Here is a 16171-nt window from a genome sequence, read left to right as displayed (position 1 = left end):
TGGCTGTTGCCTGGGTGGCCCACACTGTGTGCCTCATTGATATCATCAGTGTAGTTTGTGTAATGCCGCTTGAAATGTTGCTACATGATCAAATTTTGCCCGCAGCATGTCTAACAGTAAAAGTTCAGAATCAAATCACTCCTCTGTGGTTCATTCAGTAATCTGATACCTGAGCCAAGCAGGCTGCAATATTCCAAAGCACTGTTGATGATTGACCACAGAGCCTTGCTTATTAATGGAACCTAGAACAAAATAGAATTATAGAATGCTATGCACATGCCTGTACAGGCTCTGTAAAAGAACTGTCCATTTTGTCTCATTCCCTGCCTTTTCTACATACCTTTTAGAATTTTTCTTTTCAAAATTCATCCAGATATTCAGAAGAAATTGGTGGCTTTCTCTCGCTCTGCTTACTGGAACTAAGTTAACTCAGAGGATGCCCGAACAGTGCACCCATGGTATGTCAAATGCAGCAATGAACTGCTGACTGAAGAACATGACACCGAACGCAGTCTGGAAGCGTCTGAATGCATAAAAGTTAAACGCTGTTGTCATATAGGGTATTGTAGTGTAGTGTCATGCTACTGGACTTGTCATCCAGATATTTAGATTATAATATAAAGAGCACAGTTCATATTCAAGGTAGATCAATTAAAAAAAAAAATCAAAGATGAAAAGCTGGTGGTAAAATTCTAAATTTAGTCATCATGGCAGTGGTCCCGCTGACAAACCGCAAGAGCGGGGTTGACCTTGCTTCAGCAGTCTGTGGGGCCCAGGGCCACATCTTGCAGCAGCAACCAACTAATTAGCTCTTGCCGGGGCAACCATCCTTATTAAAGATGGCCGCCTGCCACAGGAGCTGCTGGGTAATTGGAGGGCAGAACCTGGTGAGGGGAGGGGGCTTAACGAGGGCAGGTAACACCGTTGCTACAGAAGCAGTCATTGCTGCTGGTGGGCTCCTCTGTGGGCCAAAGAGTGCCAGAATAGGAAAGTCCTCCCCCCAACCTAGCCGGGAGGCTGCCAGGGTTTGCCTGGCAGTTTCACGATGCAGCAAGGGTCTCTTGCTGCTGGCAAAATGCTAGCAGCAGTGGGAAGAGGCCTTTAATTGGCCGCTTAAGTGGCTCAGTTGGCCTCTAGGCAGTAGGACCTTCCCTGTCACTGGCAAGTTGGCATGGTGGCGGGATGAAGTTGAGCACACCACTCCTAGCCTTCCTTCATCATTTTACGGGTGCTCCTCACCAACCTCCACCCCGCCTCCCAGCCCATCCCCAGAGGGCTGGTAAAATCCAGCCCCATGAAGATATCGACTGTTGTAAAAACCCAACTATTTCACTAATGTCCCTTAGAGGAGAAAATATGTTGTCCTTATCAGTCTGCTTATATGTGACAGTAATTCCACACCCAAGGTGGTTTGGCCTTCTGAAGTGGCTTAGGAAGCCATTCAATTCTCAGGCCAAATAGGAAGCAATAAATGCTAGCCTCACCAATGGAGGGAGGTGATGGTGTAGTGGTATTGTCACTGGAATAGTAATCCAGAGACCCAGGTTAATGCTCTGGGGAGCTGGATTCAAATCCTGCCATGGCAGATGGTGGTGGAATTTGAATTCAATTTTTAAAAAAAACCTGGAATTAAAAGTCTAATGATGACCATGAAACCATTGTTGGTTATCATAAAAGCCCACCTGGTTCACTAATGCCATTTAAGGAAGGAAATCTGCTGTCCTTATCTGGCCTATATGTGACTCCAGACCCACAGCAAAGTGGTTGACTCTTAAATGCACTCTGAACAAGAGCAATTAGGGATGGACAATAAATGCTGGCCTAGCCAGCAATACCTACATCCCATGAATGGTTAATAAAAGACATCCTGAGGAATGAATGAATCCTTTACTAATGACATTAGGGAGAAGCTGTGAGCCAGATTCTAACAGCTGGCATACCTATGCCAGAAATTAACAGCGAGACAATATTAGGCTAAGTATTCTGGTAAGTATCACGCAACAGGCCCAAAACTCCAACTCGGAGATCTGTGTTGGAGACATTCTTGGAGGGGCCCGGGCAGCACAAATCCGCCCATCAGAAGGTTAAACTTTCTGGGGAATTACTACATTTGTTCCTGATGCGCAACAGCGGCAAATGTCTTAACATCCATTGCTGACGGCATCGGAAGATCCATCCCGTCAGGTACAAAAGTGTGGAAGTTATGTTGAACCTTTGTAAAATAATGGTTCAGCCTCAACTGGGCACTGCACTTTTGGAAGGATATGAAGGGTTTAGAGGAGGTACAGAAAAGATTTACAAGAGTGGTTTCAGGGATCAGGGACTTCAGTTACAGAGATTGACTGAAGAAGATAATGTTCTCCTTAGGGAAGAGAAGATTGAGAGGATATTACATAGAGATGTTCCAAATCATGAGGGGTTCAGATAGAGTAGTTAGAGAGAAATTGATCCCATTTGCAGAAGGACCAAGAACCACAGGACACAGATTTAAGGTGATTGGCTAAAGAAGCAAAGGTGTCATGAGGAAAAATTTGTTTATGCAGCGAGTGGTCATGATCTGGAATGCTTTGTCTAAGAGGGTGGTGGAGGTAGATTCAATCATGGCAATCAAAAGGGAATAGGTTAAGCACATGAAGAGAAAAAAACAGGGCTATAGGGAAAGGGTGTGGGAGTAGGACTAACTAAATTGCTGTTGCAGGGAACTAGCACAGACCCGACAAGCCAAATGGCCTTCTTCTTGTGATTCTGTGAATTCCAGAAATTCACAAACACCAGTGGTGAGTTGCTCCAGTACATCCTGTAGACAGTATACACTGCAGCCATGGTGTGCCGATAGTGGAGGAAGTGGATATTTGAGGTGGTGGATGGGGCGTCAATCAAGCAGGCTGTGTCAGCCTGGATGGTGTTGAGCTCTTGAATGCAGATTCTTCAGCTGCACCCATGCAAGCATGTGGAGATTATTCCATCACACTCCTGGCTTGTGTGTAGTAGATGGTGGAGAGGCTTTGGAGAGTCAGAGTGTGCACCACTCACTGCAGAATGCCTAACCTCTGATCTACTCTAATAGCCATGGCATTTATGTGGCTGGTCCAGTTGCAATTCAGCTGAATGGTAACCCTCAAAATGTTGGCACTTAGGAATTTCACGATAGTAATGACATTGAATGCCAAGGGAACATAGACTCTTTCGTTGGAGATGGTCACTTGTCACTTGTGTGGCTTGAATGCTACTTGTCACTTATCATCCTAAGTCTGTATGTTGTCCAGGCTCGTGTTGTAGTGTCAGCTGTGGCTCAGTCAGTATCACTTTCACCTCTGAGTCTCTGGGTTCAAGTCCCACTGCAAAGCTTGAGCACAAAAATCTATGCTGACACTCCAGTGCAGTACGGCGGGAGTATTACACTGTTGCACACGCTGTTAAACCAAAGCCCCATCTTCCTGTTCAGTTGGATATAAAATATTCCATGGCACCATTTTGATGAACAACAGGGGAGTTATCCTCAGCATACTTGCCAATATTTATCCTTCAACCAACATCACAAAAAATAGATTATCTAGTCATTATCACATTGCTGTTTGTGGGAGTTTGCTGTGCACAAATTGGCTGTCACATTTCCTACAACAGTGACTACACTTGACTACAAAGAACTTTGAGATGCCTGGTGATTGTGAAAAGCCCTATATAAATTAAAGTCTTTTCTTTTTCTTTGGGTCTTGCTGCATGAGGGCACAGATGGCTTTATTATAAATAGAATTATAAATAGAACTGAACACTGCAATTATCAGTGTACAGCCCCATTTCTGAACTTAATGTGGAAGAAAGGTCATTGATGAAGTGGCTGAAGGTAGTTGTGTTAAGGACACTGCCCTCAGGAACTTATACAGCGATGTCCATTGACTTCAATTGTACTAGGGGTCTTTTGTCCCACATTCGATTAAAAGCTGCCTTGATGTCACAGGTATTCACTCTGACCTTATCTCTGACATTGAGCTCTTCCATCCATATTTAGACGATGACTGTAATGAGTTCTGGAGTCAAGTGGTTCAGCATCAGCAAACAGGTTATTGATGAGTAAGGGCTGTTTGAAAATTCATTTAAATCATAATTGTTGTAGGGTGTTGGTTACAGTTCAGTAGATCTGAAGAAGCCTTCGTAGTCATACATAGGTTAACTGCGAGTCTTTATTGACTCTTAGAACTATTTACAAATACACAGTAAAGGGTACAAGCTAGAAGCTGTCTCCATGCTTGCTGGTATACACAGCTCAGTCCAACAATAGACTGATCCTGGATGTGGGTCATGTGCTCTCTTACATCACTGTGTGGGTGGTACTGTACTCAGTCCTGCATTGGCCCTATATGTGCCAGACCCTTACATTACACCTCTTCCCAAGTCTTTATTCAATATATTTTAAGTGATTATAGTTATGCCTTACATTGTTATTACTATCATACATTTACGCCGTCATTACTACATTATCACTACCCATCTCCCCCTCTTCATGCCCTTGAATACAAAGATTCAGGTGGTCTGGAGGCCTTATAATTCTTCCATATCTCATTCGCACTATCCTCGGAAGAGTGGTAGGCTCTGTCTCTGCTGGTTCTTCCTGTAGGTTTGAAAGTTGTTCTGGCATCTGAGTGTGTTCTCATCCTTTTCTTCCATTTTTTCATGTTGAACCACTCTTGGTTGGTTCAGCTGTTGCACTAGTTGCTGCCTTAACTTGTTTTTTTGAGGGGTGGACAAACATTGTATTGTCTCCTTGTCACTTTTGTCATTTCTTCATCGTGTCATGGAGCTATTAATATATATAATAATTTGGAAAACATTTTTCTTTTAAAATAGAAGTTTAGTCTGCGGGTGTATCCTAATTGGATTAAATTCAGCTAGTCTGGGCGCTTTGATGGGTACTTGTTTTGATATGTAAGAGAGATTGCATGCATTTGCATTTTTTGAATAGAGCATTCAAGAAGTGAGGTGAAAACTTGATGCCTATCAAGCAGATACCAAGCCATATGTTTATATTACTAATAAAATTGGTGCTATGAAAGGGGTTTCATTGTTAAAAGGTGAAGTTCAAAGAGGTTGTTGATACAATGAGAGTTTAAATTCAATCAGTGGTGGTAGGTATAACTTCAGTAGTTTTCAGGTGCATAGAGCAGAGGCAATGTGAGATCAAAAGACAGCTGCCAGCCTCCAATTGACACCACAGGAACCAAAGGGAAAGAACCTCATTTTGAATTCGTAAGGTGAAAACGTTTTGCCTGGTGTTTGCTTAAGTCTATGGGTTGCTGTTGCCTTTATGGAGATTAGTTTGGGAATTTGTTAAAAGTTATGATAGTAGTATTTTGTAGCCATGTATATATATTTTAACCTGTGTAAATTAATAAAATGTTTCAATTAGTTTAATGTAAAACCTCAAGAACTGATGTCTGATTCCTGGATTTAGAGTTGCATCTCAAACATAACACCTAAAATTATAAGTTATGACAGTTGTTTAATGTTTCCCTCTGGGGTTTTTAAATAACTGCTTTACCAACTGCATCGGTCATAATAATTGTCATGTGGGTCACCGCAGCATATGTGGAAGTTTAAGTTTCAAAATAGAACACTCGTTCCCACCTGTTGCACAATTTTACCCAAATCTTTGAGTACTTTCTCCTTTTCCAGTTATTTTTTGAGCTTATGAATCTTTTCATTCAGCTCAGCAATTAATCTGGTAAGTTGAGTTATCTTAGTTTCGGGGTTATCTTATATAGGTTTGGCAACTTCACCTGGGCATTCAGTTCTGTTCGGAATCTTTCTTCCATGGTCACTGACTGCCCCTTGGGCTCTTTCAATTCACTCATTAGATCGTCAATCTGTTTTGCAAAATTTCCCTTATCTGCATTCAGAGTCTGTATTGGCACATCCATATTGTATAGCTCAACCTTCATGCAGTTCAGATTGGACCAAAGTTCAAGAAGTTCATCAGTTTTGGTTGTCAATTCTGCTTTCAAGCAACTGTTCTGATGCATCAGCAATTCTTTCTCCTGTTCCAGGCATTTTGCATGATGTTTACTACAGGTTTTTGATGCTTGAAGTTCATCAAGTTTTAATTGAAGATCTATCTTTGTTGAACGTGTTTCTTCAAGCTCGGCATTTAAGCATTTCAAGTCCTCTTTCAAGAGTTCTACTTCCTGTGAGCAACATTCCAGTGTTCTCATCAGTTCTCATTTTTCTTTTACAAACTTATCATTTGTATGTGAAAGTTGATTCTCTACAGTGATCAGTTTTCCTTTAGCAGAGCACAATTCCTCTGCGCTATCCTTTAAGCTCACATTCTTTAATTGCACTTCTGCTAATTGTTTCTGAGACTCTTCACACTCTTTTGTGAGAAGTTCTACTTGCCCTTGCCATTCTAGGTTCTTAATTTTCATCTCTTCATATATATCTTTGAAAATGTAACATTTTCTCAAGTTTTCTTCCAAATGTCCAACCATTTTCTTCAGCTCTGTAGTCTCTTTCTTGTCCCTCTTGGCTTCCTCCTGAAGTAAAGAACATTCTTGAGCCTTTTCTGTCAATTGGTTCTTCAATTCTTTCAAGGCCATAACTTCTTTGTGTGTATTTCTGCCTGATGTTGTGCCTGGCTGTATTTCTGATTGTGTTTTCCCAACTCCTGCTTCGATTTGCCAACAGTGGAATTCAGAGTTGTTATTTCCTCCTGGTACCTTTGTGATGCTTCAGAAATTTGTTTGTTCAGATCTCGAACAGATTGATTCATTGAGGACTTTAACTTATTATGTGTTTTCAAAGGTATATATTCAGCTTGAACTTTGTGTTTCAAATCTTCCAATTCAGCTTTGATGCGAACATTTTCCAACCTTATTTCATTTTCCTGTTTAGGGGTTGCGTATTTTGGACTTCATCAGATAGCTTTCCTTCATTTACAGCCAGCTGCTCACTCTGGACTGCTGGCTGCTGGAGCAGTTTGGGTAATGTGTTGGGGCTTCCAAAAATATATATTTTTGGAACTTCTGGAAAGCTCTTTGTCTTTCTGGCATACTTGTGTGGTTTGCTCGGGTAATGTCCTTTTTGCTTTCATATCTTTACTGAGGGTTTTCAATCCCTCTTTTAAAGCACTGTGCACTCCACAACTTGAAGATTAAAATATTTGTCAAAGGCTTTTAATATTTCATCGAAGCTGGTTGAGGATTCATCAATGCCTTGCATTAGGATTACTTACTCTGCGAGTTCACCAAACCTGTATAAAAAGTATTAATCAGCATTTTTTTTGATTTTCTACTTAGACATGATGTAATCCAGTAGGTTAGAAATTCTCCTCTCAAGGACACCAAATTTTCCAATAGGTTTGGCCCTTGGATAAGTCCAAATTGTTCTGGATGAGTGGAATTCTGATCCATGGTTAAAAATTTAAAAGTGTAGGTTCTGCTTTAAGAGCTTTGTGAACTTCAAGATGGCATTGTCGTTCACTTGGAGACAAAAGAGTTTCCTGCACTTGGCAGTTTTGGCAGGCTCTGCTACAATGGCTATCACATTCAGCTTGAAAAAAAAGTTCAACAATGGTTGCCTGGATCGACTGCCTGCAAAGTTCTCTTGCTCAGCATTTTAAGTCACAAACTTGTCAAATCCTGGCTTTTGCTTTCTCTCAGCTGAGTTTAAAAGTTGCAATTTTCCTGGATTATTTAGTTAATTATTTTTTTCCATTTCCGAGCGAGCCCGGGGATTGGGTTTTAGTGACGCTTTTTTTCAAACTGCATTTCTGACTATGAATTATTTAAAGATTTATCAGGACTTGCTATAGCCTGGAGTTTTAAAAGATTTAGTTTGCCCCTGCTCGGGCGGCACAGTGGCTCAGTGGCCTCACAGTTCCAGGGACCTGGGTTCGATCCTGACCTCAGGTGTCTATCTGTGTGGAGTTTGCATGTTCTCCCTGTGTCTGCTTGGATTTCCGTCGGGTGCTCTGGTTTCCTCCCCCCATCCAAAGACATGCTGGTAAGATGGATTGGCTGTGGTAAATTGTCCCCCAGTGTGCGCATGTGAGTGTGTGCCCTTTGATGGACTGGCGTCCAGTCCTGGGTGTACCCTGCCTTGTGTCCATTGCCTGTTGGGATGGCTCTGACTTCCTGTAACCCTGAATTGGGTGAAGTGGTTCTGGAAAAGTGAGTGAGTACCCTGCTAGTTCTGCTGACTTTGCATTCTAGGATTAGAAGCTGGACTTCCAAAGGAGATTCAAGGGAGACGTCTGCTGCAGCAAAGAATTTTAAATTTCTGCCACCAGCTTCCAAGCCTTTCTTTGGAGCTCTTTTGTGGAAATTTTTCCTCTGTGCCACTGCTTCTGGAGCATCTTTTCAGGTCAGACTGCTTTACTGAATATTTTCTCAGTTTTCCAGCATTTTAGTTTTTCTCTGCATTTTCTGGGAGGTCTTGGGTTCTTCCACAAGCTGCCACCATGTTGTAGGGTGTTGGTTACAGTTTTGTAGATCTGAAGAAGTCTTTGTAGTCACATGTAGGTTAACTGTGAGTCTTTATTGACTCTTAGAACAATTTAAAAACATACAGTAAGGGTACAAGCTCAGAGCTGTCTCCATGCTTGCTCGTACACCCGGTTCTGTCCAACACTTGACAGACCCTGGGTGTGGGTCATGTGCTCGCTTTCATCACTGTGTGGGCTGCACTATACTCAGTCCCACATTAACCCTATATGTGCCAGACCCTTATACTACATAACCACAGCTGTTATATCAAAAAGACATAAAAAGAAATCAAAACTGTGTGTAATAAAACTTTATTCTTATTTGCTATTTTAAAATGGACTTCTGTTGAACTACAAGGTGGCTGCTACAGGCCACATGACTCACAAGATTGGTCATCTGTTCTGGAAGCTTCCAACTAAGATTACAAGAACCAAAGATTTCCATTCTCATTCTTGTGGAAACTCACTCCCCATTGTAAGGCCACAGTATAATCACAAAACTAGATGACTAATGGATGAACTGATTCCCCCACAGCTGGGATGAGAACAAAGGCAGTCACATCTGGTTGGATTTTCCAGCACCGACACTGGTGGGCATCGTCACGGGTGAGACAGGAAAATTTGAAGAGCCATTAAAAGTCAACGGCTCTCCAAATTTTCCAACCCGCCTGCGGCAATGCCCACCCATGTCGGACCAGAAAATCTCACCTATCAAAACTTGTCCCTCCTGAAAAAGTGTTAACAGATATCATTTCGCTCCCAAGGGAATCAATGGATTTTGGCCAGAAGCATAGAAAATACTTGTGAGGCTGCAATTAACTCATTAATGGGCCATTAATGACCCCATGCTTATAGCTGTTTGGGTAATTTTAATGTGACATTTCTAGCCTCACAGCTCAGTTGGTTGATTTAATATCAACCAGAAAGAGCTCCAGCAGATTTCCCGGCAGACCAAGCAGCCGGCCACCATCTCTTAACTCCTCAAAGCCTGTGTGATTTTAAAAGTCTCTGATCACCGCCTACTAAGCGGGCTGAGCACAGGAATCCCTATCATGCTGCATCATCATTCATTTCAAGGATTTTCATGTTGCTGTCTCCAACTAGAAACTCATCAGGACTGAACTCCGCCATGAAGGAAACACCCTCTGGACTTTGACTTCTTAGACTCTGGAAATCAGGTGAAATAATATTCATTTCTGTGGTTCTTTTATTGTTGTTATCCATAGCTGTAAATCTTCTTTTCTATCACCCTTACTATATATGTGTGTGTGTGTGTGTGTGTGTGTGTGTGGTTGAAAATGCTTCCCACCCCTGAGTAACTAACCTGCTGAGTTAATCATAGCGTGAGTTTGCTGTGAGTTATTTTTAAATTGGATCACACAAACCAAGGGTTTGGGGAAACATGACACGGCTACTTTAAAAATAATTCAAAAATACCTCTGCTTACGGACAGAGGGGTAGAGGATAAAGAAATTTAGTTTTCCCTTCTCCTGTCTGTAACATTCCCATTATTCTTTGAAATAATTTTGAGATTTTGGCAAGCACCATCTGCCTTTTAGAAATCCATGCTGACTGGTCCTGATCAATTCATACTTCATGAAATGTTAAGTGCGTAATCATTTCATTTCATTATAGACTCAAGTTTACCAACAAATGTTGTAAGACTGACTGAACTATAATTTCCTGACCTGCTTTATTTATTTAAAGCAGAGAGTTACTTATCTTGCCCTTTGATTCTCTAGCACTACTTTTCTTTCCACAGAATTGGAAAAATGAAGACTCAGCCTTCACTATTTCTGTCCTAACTTCCCTCAGACTCCTTGCATATAAATCAACAGGTCTCACTGAAGGTCCACACTTCCCATGCCTTCTGTCCTTTAAGGTAACCAATCTCTTTGAGCTCCGTTATGTACTTACTGTTGTACCCATGCTTTGAGAATAAAAGTGATACTACATTATTCACCTCTGCCAATGTTGTGATGAGACTCAGAAGTCTTGAGCTATCTTGGCACAACATACACACGGCAGAGTGAGCAGTCACTTGCTTCTTGCTTTAATCCTCCTACACCTTTACTTTGTACTACACCTCTACACCTTTACCTTACCTTTAATCCTCTTTCTGCCTGAGATTTTTGGCTTTAAAAATACCCTAAAAGAGTTAAACACTTTAGGGTTCCTTTTCATAAGTGTAATTTAGCATTGGAGCAAAATCCAAACTGATGGTACCCATCTCAGCATAAGATACTGGTAACTGTGGCTGACTTCCTGGGGCCAGGATGAGGTTTCCTAAATTGTCTTCCAATAGTGGGTATCTGTGTCATTTGTATCATACCTAAAAACGTGCTGAAAATTTTAGCGGAAGCCGCTAGATCAGGGTTGGATGTCAGAACCCCTCCACTTCAAAACAAACGGCGGCTTTTGAGAAAATATATTTTTCAAATCTTGTTTTTTCTTTTGGGTTGCAGGCTATTGTCTCAGCCTGGATTTTCAGTTGGACCCTCTCCCACACCTCAGCAGATAGTTCCATCAGGTCTGACCATTCATGTCTCCATTGTGGGATCCACTGAGACATAGGGCTGAATAATATATTGGGGTGCAAACGGCGGGTTCCGCACCCAGAAGTCAACAGTCTTTCGACTTCTGGGCCTACCTTTGGAACGCACCCAATAAAATGCCAATTGGGGCTTGTTAATTTCAAAGGAGGGTTTGAGGCCGTCATCCTGCTCAATCAGTGTTGGAGGGCGGGATGTCCAGCCTGCAGGGTTGTTGGGCATGCCCTGTAATGAGGTCATGGCCAGTAGTTTAAAGGGCTCCCCGGCATGGGATAGAGTCGGGGGGCCCAGAAAATGGAGCTACAAACTCTGCAGGATTATTTGTCATCGAGCAGTTTTCAAGCTTCTAAGGTCAGTGCATTTTATTTTGAGTTCTGCTATCTCCAAACCTTGGCACTGATCAGAGGTGACATTCTTTTTTAACCTGAACAAATTAACCACTTATTTGCATAGAGGAGTCATCCAATTGTTGCATCTTTCCCTCCAGAGATGTTTGCGCCATTGGAGCGAGGGGAGAGGCAGGGGAGAAGGGCCAAACCAGCCCCTAAATTCAACATGAATTCCCTCAGAGGCCTCCTACGCGTGGATTCCGACTGACTTGAGCAGCTGAAGCCTGACCCTGGTAAGAGGAGGAACCAGAGCCAGACATGTGCAGCCTGTGAGGAGGAGGCCGAGGAGGTCAGTAGGTTTGGGCTGGTCATAAGGAAATAGTTCCAGTGTCAGAAAAGGCTCAATGACCTAATGAGGGTGGCCAGGGTGAGTAAGCCCTCAGTATGTGCAACCTTGTGCCAGTGTGCTACAGGGTGCGCTCGCAAATGCAGAAAGAAAGTCAGTTTGGCTGGAGCTCCAAGGCAGCATGATTCAATAAATACAGCTGTCTTTGATGATGTCATTGTGTATTTAAAACTTTGGTCCAGTCGTAGGGTGGGTGGTTGGAAGAATGAGCATATGACGGATGAGCACAGCATCTAGGCTGGCACGCACTTAGCTAATAATGGGTAGGCAACATGCTATAAATCATCTGAAACTGTTAATGAGTGCACTCTTTCACAGCTTTTCAGCAGAAGAGAAACAACAATGCCCATCTCTCTCAGATATTATATAGCTCTGGGAGATGGACAGGAACAAAATATAGCACTCAGCAGCCGAGAAAAGGCCTCTAACTAATATGATTTTAACATAGATAGTCTGCTCATTCAAATAAGCATTCCCAGCTATAACAGATTTACTAACTGCTAAGCTGAGACTCAGGGCTTAGCTGCCCCTTAAAAAAATGGGAACCTCACATGGCGTGAATTTGACTCTATAGGCGTATTATAGCATTCACACCCTACTGTGGCAGTCAATTGGGTCGTTAATGATCTGAAATACATTATTAATTGACATTTACATAACACGGGCAGGGATCCGACTTACAAGTCCACCCTCCTGCTGTATTATAGAAAACTGGCATGTTGACAACGGGAACGCCGCCTGACCTCATCACGCCGGGTAATACATCTCCAGATGCAAGGAAGACTCCCGATTAGGCAGCGTATTATTCTGCCCAGAGAGAATCCCCATCCTCATCAATGTTTACAATCCTGCAAGAGATGAGCAGACACTTTGGGTAGAATCTTAATTGCACTGACCCACACACAGCGGGGAGAGCAATAACAGGTTGGAAACCTGCAGTTATTGAAGTGCTCTTTTCCATGGCTGTGTCTCACCAAGGGAAATTAGAGAATATTGAGAGGTACTGCTCTGTAGTTTTAATGTGCAACAGAATTTTTTCACCTCCTGTTCTGTTCTTGAAGATAATTAGGCGATCTATCACTGAATAAATGGACCCAAGGCCTTTAGTGTTGAGTAAAAGCCCCTTCATGTTGGCACTGTTCAACATGACTATCTAACACAGTTTCTGCCCTCTTGCAAAATAATGGCTAGAAACTGCAGTCTGTTGCTGATGGTACTAATGCTACATTTGCAGCACATGGAAACACAATGGGCGGAATCATCCCAGATTTGCAGTAAGTGCGGTAGCGGGTGTGAAAAAAGTCATTTTACCCACTGGCCGCAATGGCAAGTTTTCACTTCGTATTGTCTCCTTACAGACGCATAAATTGTGCAGTCATGGGAAACACACTGGATCGCTGGAAGCAGACCTCTGATTGGTCTGCCACACTGTTACCGCTCCACTTCCTAATGCTGGGTGCCATATTTAAAGTGCAGCCACACGCATGCTCCTCAATGCTTGCAGCCCAGGACTGCTCTGCTGAAAACATGGCCGCAAAATTGAGGAAGATTGCAAACCCCTGATTTAGTGATGCATCCCTGGGACACCTTCTGGATGCCGTGGAGGCACACAGCGAAGTCTTCTACCCCCTGCTCTGGCCTATTAGTCTCACCACCCCGGCTTTTGGGGCGGTGGCAGATGTCAGTGCCAACACTGCACACAAGAGAACGGCCACCCAATGCAGAAAATGGATGAATAATTTCAGCCGTGCCACCCGGGTAAGTGAACCATCTCATCAATCTCAACTCACCCACTCACAAGCTCATCACATTCACTGGCATCTCACGCACTGCCAGCTCAAGGGGCATCACCACTCACCCTCTCACATGCACCCTCACATCTCCATCTGGCCTCATCTTCTCTGGAGACTGCCTCCTCATCCCATCCATGGCTCTACACAGCACATGCATGCCACCCTTCCCATTTGGCCTGGCATGCGTCTTGCTTACACTCTCTCTATCTGTCTTTATGCAGGACAAGATCGCACACAATCGCTGGGAGAGGTCCCAGACCAGAAGTGAAGTGCCGGACATCAGGTCCTCACTCCGTCCGAGAGTCAAGCTAGCCGGAGATGATGCTGACCATTCCTGTAGTGATGGTGAGGTTGGCGGCGAACACCCATGTGAGGAGCCTGCACCACATCATCTCTCTCTCTCAATGCTACTGTGAGTCCACTGTTTTGTGTTCATTGCGGCTGCCAAGCAGTAATATTCTCCACTTTCTGTCCTAGGCGCATCTGACACGTCACCCTCAGGCAGCCTTGACCCCAACCACCCCAGCACCGAGACCACCTTGGATGAGGACCCTGAGGGCAGTATCATTGAAGACCCGTCGCGGTGCTCACCCACACCCACCACCAGCTCAGCAACCCACGCCTCGGTGGGACATAGATGTAATGCAGCCTCAGGATCACAAACTGGTGAGCACACCACACAATCTGTTCCACAGCACGCGGAGGCAGGGACATCCTTTGTCGCAGGCACTCAGAGGACTGCTGGAGGCAAGGAATTTGCCAAGTCCAAGTCAGATGATGAGCCTCTGGACTTGGTCCTCAGGCAGCTGGTGGAGCTGCAAAGACAATCATCGGGACATCAGGAAGGGATATTTGGTGCTCTCCTCAGATTGCCAGGGATGATGGAGGAGTCCATCTGCCTTCAGGCTGAAGTGATAGCACTGGCGTGCCAATGCATCGAGGTCAACACTGGCAGGATGGCGGCTGCCATGGAGACATTGGTACAGGATATTGGTCCTTCACTGTCACGTGGGCTGAACTCCATAGTTGGCCTCCAAAAGTGTCAATGCAAGGGGGTGTGGGGAAGTTCAATCTCACTCCAGCTTCTCCTCCTCCTCAAGGAATCAGCCAGGGGCTGTCAGGCAGCATATGGAGGAGGACCAGCATTTCACCACCCCACGGCCATCCACCCAGGAGACTTTGGGAATGTCGGCCGATTTCAATCCCCTCTTTCTGTGACCCCAGCAGCCCCACATCAACAGGCCGAGGAGGGTGCCACTGCCATACAACAGGATACCCAAAGCAGGCTAGGGCCCTCCAGGTCTTGGCCCTCCAGAGGACTCCCGTCAAGGTAATCACAAACAGGGTGTAGCAGTCAGCAGGCCGACTCCACCTCCGCTGTGGATGTCAGCGGAGTACCAAGATGTAGCGGCAAGGTTAGGAAAGTTAAGAAGATGTAACTCTTGTAGAGTTAAAACAATTAACTAAATTAACAATAACAAGGGAGAAATCAAGCACAGCCCCTAAATCAGGTCAGCTGTAAAATCAAGGAAAAACGTTAAAGGAAACTTACAACCGTTAAGAAGATGTAATGTTTTTGTTAAGTTCTCAACCACCGAACTCATAGAGATTAAGAAGATGTAGTTGCACAGCCTGGGCACGGGTGCTAATGACTTGTACATAATGTTTACTATTGTAAATAAATTCCCAAGAATGTCGCCTTGCGTCTTTGTTCTGATAAGCAGTGGTCATGTCACTGAGATGTGAAACTTTGGTTCCTGCACAAGATAATGGCAGGTGTCCCAGTCCAACACCTCTTTCCTGTGCAGTGTGTGACCTTCAGACAAAAATGATGGTCTGGTTTCACACTCACTGGACACATTAATGATGCCTGCACCTCGATGGTACTTGTTATTGCTGCAAGGCATTACAGAGTTCTGTCATTCTACCCATGTGCTCTCAGCACCTGGTTCCCCCTTCTCTCCAGCATCTCTGCCTGGTGACACTGTGCTCCTGAAGGGGTCAGGTGCTGAATGCTGACAAAGAATCAGGTGCATTTAAAGTTTCATGGCTGTGTCTCTATGATATGACTCTGATCACAAAGCACAAGTGAGCTGCTCCCAGCCAGACAGGAGTCAGACATTCATAGAGGCTATGTGAAGATCTATGGAGTGTCCTTGATGTCCTTTGGGAGATGCTCGCGAACACTGCACAAGGTTGTGTGCACTGTTATGATGCCAGCTGAGATTACCCCTGGACAAGGGTGGAACCCGATCCCAGGGTGGAACCGAGCTTGATAGATCCTAACTTTTATTTGTTTGTTTAGATACATGGAGAGTAGTTACTGAACAGAGTCACAGGAGTCAGCTGATGAACTTTTAACAAAAGAATAAAACGTTTATTCAACAAGAAAACATTAATTATATTACAATACTCCTTCACCCACAACTATAACTTTACAGATATATACGGATTTGTAAGGATAACACAAACTAAAAAGCTATCTTATACACTAATGTCCACAGTAAGTACACAGTCCATGTACCGATTGGCGACCTGTGGTCAGACACATCACGCTTTGAAGCCACGTGACACCCTCAACCAGATGCTATGGATCTCTCATCAAATCCCCCCAG

This window comes from Cetorhinus maximus, chromosome 7 (assembly GCF_964194155.1).
Source record: "Cetorhinus maximus chromosome 7, sCetMax3.hap1.1, whole genome shotgun sequence".
Lineage (NCBI taxonomy): Eukaryota > Metazoa > Chordata > Chondrichthyes > Lamniformes > Cetorhinidae > Cetorhinus > Cetorhinus maximus.
Note: the sequence above shows the minus strand (reverse complement) of the source record.